Source organism: Conger conger, chromosome 12 (genome assembly GCF_963514075.1).
Source record: "Conger conger chromosome 12, fConCon1.1, whole genome shotgun sequence".
In the NCBI taxonomy this organism is placed as follows: Eukaryota; Metazoa; Chordata; class Actinopteri; order Anguilliformes; family Congridae; genus Conger; species Conger conger.
In genome coordinates this window covers 49,886,940-49,893,292 of record NC_083771.1, presented here as the reverse complement: position 1 = coordinate 49,893,292, position 6,353 = coordinate 49,886,940, and the positions used below count along the sequence as shown (strand labels likewise).

General features: G+C 41.6%; 2 long non-coding RNA genes across 3 annotated transcripts; one reads left to right on the top strand and one right to left on the bottom strand.

Annotated features, from left to right (window-relative positions):
* Positions 1-889: 889 nt before the first annotated feature.
* Positions 890-2,578, bottom strand: LOC133105490 (uncharacterized). The gene is made up of 3 exons (XR_009703859.1): positions 2,458-2,578; positions 2,202-2,233; positions 890-1,949 (listed from the first exon to the last, which is right to left on the bottom strand). It is a non-coding gene; the product is annotated as an uncharacterized LOC133105490 (long non-coding RNA).
* Positions 2,579-2,972: 394 nt separating this feature from the next.
* On the top strand, positions 2,973-6,353 carry LOC133105582 (uncharacterized). Of its 2 annotated transcripts, none has more exons than XR_009703871.1 (5): positions 2,973-3,114; positions 3,953-4,085; positions 4,912-4,928; positions 5,324-5,396; positions 5,547-5,630. It is a non-coding gene; the product is annotated as an uncharacterized LOC133105582 (long non-coding RNA). The 2 variants fall into 2 exon arrangements; XR_009703872.1 differs by lacking the exon at positions 5,547-5,630 and adding an exon at positions 6,312-6,353 and having other exon boundaries at positions 2,975-3,114.

Here is a 6,353-nt window from a genome sequence, read left to right as displayed (position 1 = left end):
GGGTCGCTTGTTCTGAGGACTCGATAGTAGTACAGTATAGAATAGTGTAGAGCAGGGTATGTAAGGTGCTTCTGCTTGTTCTATCCAAAAACATGTTACCATGGTCTCATAGCTGATGTACCCGCATCTGTGATAAATAATGTCATTTACTTTTTTTTTTTCTCAATACATACCTTTAATTTTTTAATTTGAAAAGACAATAGACTACAAATCCATTTAGAAACCAATCCATGAATTAGAAGCAAGGTTAAAATACAATGTTTCACCCAATAAATACATGACAGGGCAAAGTTCTCCCCCCTCTGGGCACCTGCACGGAGCGCTAGCCCAACTTTCCTGTGCACCCCCTCCTGGCCCGGAGCTCCAGCCCAAGACCAGCCGTACAACTCCCTCCTGCCACTGCTGATTCAGCTGTAGCACCAAGCCTGTCCCCTTGCCTGACAGTGCCACCCATTGGTGTTTTTGTACTTTTATTTAATCTGGTTTTCTGTTTCAAACCATTGTTTCTACAAACCGGTGTCAACCAGCGACAGATGGGTTCCCCTACTGAGTCAGGTTCTGCTCAAGGTTTCTTCCTGTTTCCAGGGAGTTTTTCCTTGCCACTGTTGCCCGAGGCGTACTCTTGGGTCCCGGTTTCTAATTCTGTGAAGCTGCTTTACGACAAAGGCCCTTTGTAAAAAGCGCTATTAAAAAAAATAATAATAATAAATAAATAAAAAGTTGGACTGCTGTGTTAAATGCCACTACATGTTAAAGGCCCCGACAGCTGCCATTCTGTGCCATATATGCAACACTGGGGTACCGGGTTTAACAAAATGGACGACGCGCGTCAGGCAAGCAGTGTGAAAAGGTCGCCGGGGAACACACAGAAAGCAAAAGTGGACAATCATTTGACTGTTATAATACACTTTAATCAATGTAATATCTGTCCTTACCTTTAAATATAAAATCACAGGAAAGCAACAAATCAGCTAGCTGGCATTGTCAGATGTAAGTCGTATCCATTTGTATTAAAAAGGCGTTCATTTAAAACCGTAAATGGGCCACATCTGCACGGCCATCTCGCCCTCCCTCTGCCTGCATACGCCACTCAGACGAAGACTGGTTCACTGCTGATGCGATGTGGTATCATTTTCACTCACATGTTGTGAGTTTCCCGGCACAGATTTTAAACAATATGGAGAGGTTTGCTTAGAGGCTAGCCAAAGAGGTTTGATGATACTGGCAGAAAATCAAAAAATAAGACTAATTCAAAATCCAGCTTTGACTATTGTTGAAAAACAGTGATAGTAACACACATTTAAGAATTGTAACACCTGACACCATATAGTCCTGCAGTAGTATTACAGTGAATAGAGCAAATAAAGTAGAGGTTTTATTCTGTACAGCCTTTCGTTCCAACACACACACACAGGCCTATGGTAGATTTAAGAGCTGTGGGTGTTGACCCTTGGAACAGAGCACAAGGAGTTTCAGATACTAGATGCTGCACCCTGTCTGTCCAAATACAACAATTATGTTTTTTTAAAAACCAAGAATTATGTGTTTGGTTTATTTTTTACAAAAAAATATATATCATATAAAAAAACAAGTATTCATTGCAAATGTAATCGTTCTAGTCTTAGTCTGCAGCAATGCTTTCAGACTTGTATTATCGACAGTGCAATACCTCCACACTAATGGCCTACAGGGCATGCTGGATTAGCCTGATCTCTATGGGATACAGCATTGCCATATCAATCTCTGAATCTCTGGAATACAATGCCTTAGTCATCCTCCCTGAATCATTTATAAGCAATAAATACATTTTACATCACAGCCCTAACCCTAACCCTATCCACATCCACATCCACAGCAGGGCACATGACATCCACAGCAGGGTATGTCCGAGGGTGGTGGGGGGGAGAATGGTATTGGGCTGGTGTTTTAGTCGTTGTCATAGATGCAATCTGCAAAACAAAAGAACAAGCAAGCTTGATTTCATTGAATCATTTTTATTGATTTAAGTTTTTCCAGTTATATCCTTTCAGAATAGTATATAATAAAATTGTGGCTCAAAGGCAATATTCGTATCCATAGTCTTTTATTCTGTTGCAGAGGACTTAGTTTTACAATACCAATATTGTGACATTAAACATTTCACTTGACATTTAGTATTAAATAATTTCCAAGTAATACAAATATTTGTTTCTGTAACATACCTTCACCAATGTCATCATAAATATCAGGATCCCTAAGTGAAGAAAAGCATACAATTTGAATGTTCTTTTGGTTATTTTTTCATTATCTTAAAAAAAGCTAACTTTTAAAATATCCTGGCAATTAAAAAAAATAAAATGGTAGGAACATTCTGCATAATGTTACATTCTTACCCATAAGCGTGTGTGCATGTATGTGCAAGAGAATGTACACATGCAAGCAGACATCCATGGAAAACATTTTAACATCTGTACTTACTCTGCTACAATGTGGCTCGTTGAAACGTAGCCAACTGCAACAAAAACACAGGCAATATTACAGAATATTTGTAACAGAACCCAGTTCAGTTATGAACATTTGAAAAATAAAAATGTGAAATACTGCATCCTGTAAAATCAGCACATATACATATTCTAATACACATTCATATGGCTTATATCTGAACTGTAATGTTAACCTGGTCAGGCTCATAGAGCTGTAAGGTTATGAGCAGCCTGGTCAGGCTCATAGAGCTGTAAGGTTAACCTGGTCAGGCTCATAGTACTGTAAGGTTATGAGCAGCCTGGTCAGGCTCATAGTGCTGTAAGGTTAACCTGGTAAGGCTCATAATACCATCATGTTGCAGGTAGCCCAGAGCCAGTTGCAGGTAGCCCAAAGCCAGTTCTGCCTCTCATAGTACATATAATAATAATAATAATTTGATAACAATATTAAATGACATTTGCATTAAAGATATTCCTGTTTCTGCTGTGCAGCTCTCTGGGCCTATCCAGGTCATCCACAAACTCAAGGCCAAGGTGGACTGCAAGGGGAGCAAGACGGACCTCTCTCTGAAACAGGGGGACTTCATCGAGATCGTCCGCATTTCTGACAACCCTGAAGGCCGCTGGCTCGGCAGGTCGAGGGAAGGCTCCTGTGATAATCACCTGTCAGTCAAACTCTCCCCAATGCTCATCAGACCTTACACTGTGCCCTTCTGGGCCCCAGACCAAAAGGACCAGGTGGAGAGTCCAGGGGTCAGAAACTCTACATGTTTCTTCCACCCACAAACATAGCCAGATTCACGCAGCCTGATCTCCTCATTATGTATTCTAATGTTCTTCTGTTCTATATGAGCAAAATGAGGCTCATTATGTATTCAGTTGTTCTCATTGGGCTGAATGTTCAATTCAATTTCATTTGTATAGCGCCAAGGGCAACAGTGGCAAGGAAAATCTCCCTGGCTAACAGGAAGAAACCTTGAGCAGAACTTGACTCAGTAGGGGAACCCATCTGTCACTGGTTGACACCGGTTTGTAGAAAGAATGGTTCTAAACAAAAAACCAGATTAATAAAAGTACAAAAATGTCCAATTATAAAGTTGAAGCAAAGATGAGGTAGAAGGATGGCAGGAACACCAATGGGTGGCACGGTCAGGCAAGGGGACAGGCTTGGTGCTCCAGCTGAATCAGCAGTGGGTGGCACGGTCAGGCAAGGGGACAGGCTTGGTGCTCCAGCTGAATCAGCAGTGGGTGGCACTGTCAGGCAAGGGGACAGGCTTGGTGCTCCAGCTGAATCAGCAGTGGCAGGAGGGGGTGCACAGGAACCTTGGGCTGGAGCTCCAGGCAGGTGCCCAGAGCAGAGGAAAGTAACATTGTTAGGGGGTTGAGAGGGTAATTGGTCAATCCTGTTCCACATCATGTATTCTTTTGTTCATATGCACTATATATGTACTGAACGGCCTGTCATTTTCCTGTGTGTGGTATGCTTGCAGTTGGCTATGTAAAGACCGAGTCAGTGGAGATAGACTTTGATGCTCTGAAGCGTCAGGGCGAGATCCTTCCTGCTTCAGTGCAGGGGGATCCAGAGGTGTATGACGACATAGGTGTCCAAGATGATGTCATCAGGTAAGTAGGGGTACCAGATGATATTGAATATAGTGGCATAGTCCCTCTAGATCATATAGCATCATAACACCCAGTTAGCACAGAGTGGATCATGATTCAACATTCTCTGAAATTGCAAGGGGAATAGAGTAAAACTGTGCTATCAGGCAATAAGAATGAAAATTAAATCCCATGAAATGTGAGGTGGCTTTATTGTTAGGTTAATGAAAAATATTATTTTTCAGTCGGTCTTCCAGTCACTGTGTGAAAAACAGAGTAAAATATTTTCACTCATCAGTCCACTTTATAAGGCCTATAAGATGCATTTTCTTCCTTCTTTCCATTTGGAAAAGAAAAACATGATTCATGTGTACCTTTCTGCACATGGATGAACATGTTTAAATACCCATTATTAACAAAACATGTGCTTGACAAATTCCATGACATTGAAATTACATTGCTTTGGTTTACTAATACAGAATCTAAATTGTAGCACCAATTACCATTCTAAAGGAGTGATGCTGGGTGCATTATAGAAGCTTTTACTCAAATAATAAACATCCTGTCATAACAGTTGACTCCAGAACACACACAAGGTACTCCTTCCTGGGCCACTTCATGGGGGCTAGCCCGAGATAAGGAACACTGGAGCAAACGCATTATGGCAGGGTTTTACTGTAAAAAATATCTATTTTAAACAACTTTGTGTTCCGTTTCATATAACCGTGGACACTTAAGCTAGGAATTCAGATATGCACTTGCACAGGGTGTATTAATATGTGCATTATGAGGTATTTAAGTGTCACTGATATCAATGTTAAACAATATTTTCTCCTTTTTATTTTAGGGTTACAGGTCCAGGAGGTAAGCTCTTTCATTTTTTTTTCTTTTTTTTGCATACTCAAGCTCTTCTATTATGTGTTGCAAGGTTTAAGTATAAAGGTTATATTTAGTGTTATATTTTACCTCCCTTCAGGGCATCAAGGTTAAATAAAAAGAGCTCCCTCAGTGTGCCGCAGCACTTCCTGTATCTAATAGCTGCACTTCCAGTGTGTAACAGCAGCGCTTCCAGTGTGTAACAGCAGCGCTTCCTGTGTGTAACAGCAGCGCTTCCTGTGTGTAACAGCAGCACTTCCTGTGTGTAACAGCAGCGCTTCCTGTGTGTAACAGCAGCGCTTCCTGTGTGTAACAGCAGCACTTCCTGTGTGTAACAGCAGCGCTTCCTGTGTGTAACAGCAGCGCTTCCTGTCTGTTTTCAGTGATCCTCCCGCCCCCTCCAGATGAGGATGGAGAAATCTATGACGAGCTGGACGACTTAGACCTGAGTGTGCGGTGAGAAATGACCGTCCGTGCAGGTCGTACACATAACACATATCTCAGCCTGCTGATGTGTGTGCCCTACAGGCCTGCGGGCTCACCCTCCCAAGGCCTTGCTCTGTCTGGGTCTTAACCCCTAATCCCCAATCCTGTACCTCTCTCAAGCCCCGCCACAACGGAACAGTGGTCGCCCCCCAAACCACGTGGCCTTCTTAAGATGTTAAAGACCTGGGACGACCGGAGAAAAAATTGAACCAGCAGCAATGAGTAATCCATTCAGATCCTCCAGGATAATACTCACTAATTCATAACCTCCTATCCCTGTGCTGATTTGTCCGAATTTAACCTCTTTCTAAAGGACTTCCATTTTATCCACTTAAACTCACTAATCCTGTCCACAATGGAGACCACAGCATGGATTCAGCATTACAGACAATAGTCATTATCTTTTAATGGTAGTGCTGGGTTTGTTTTAATGCATTTTGAGTGTTGGCTGAATCCAGACCTGTGGTTTAAAATGTCAAAGTGAAAATATTAATCACCTTTCATCTTTCTTACGTGGCAAATTTGCAATTCAACATTCATTTAATGCAACACTTATTTCACTTGTTCCTGCATTGGCGTTATCATGTAATCAGAAGTGAGTAGTACTGGCATTATTCAAATAAATGCATGATATTAACTCATTAACAACATTGTACTGAATCTATGCCATAATCATTGTATAGTGGGGAAACTGAAGAGTAAGGATTTTGTGGAGAAATTATTTTATTTGCACATTCCATGGAATCAGACACATCAACCTTGGCTGCATGCGTCCATTCCCACTAACCCAATATGATACGAGGAAATTAAAATCGCCACCTGACTACTGAAATTACGTTAAACACGAAGCTGTGCAGGTCTTTTATACATTTCTGCATTTTTCAGAGTCCCGCCCCCTCCTCAGTTCACCCCTGAGGGACACACAGG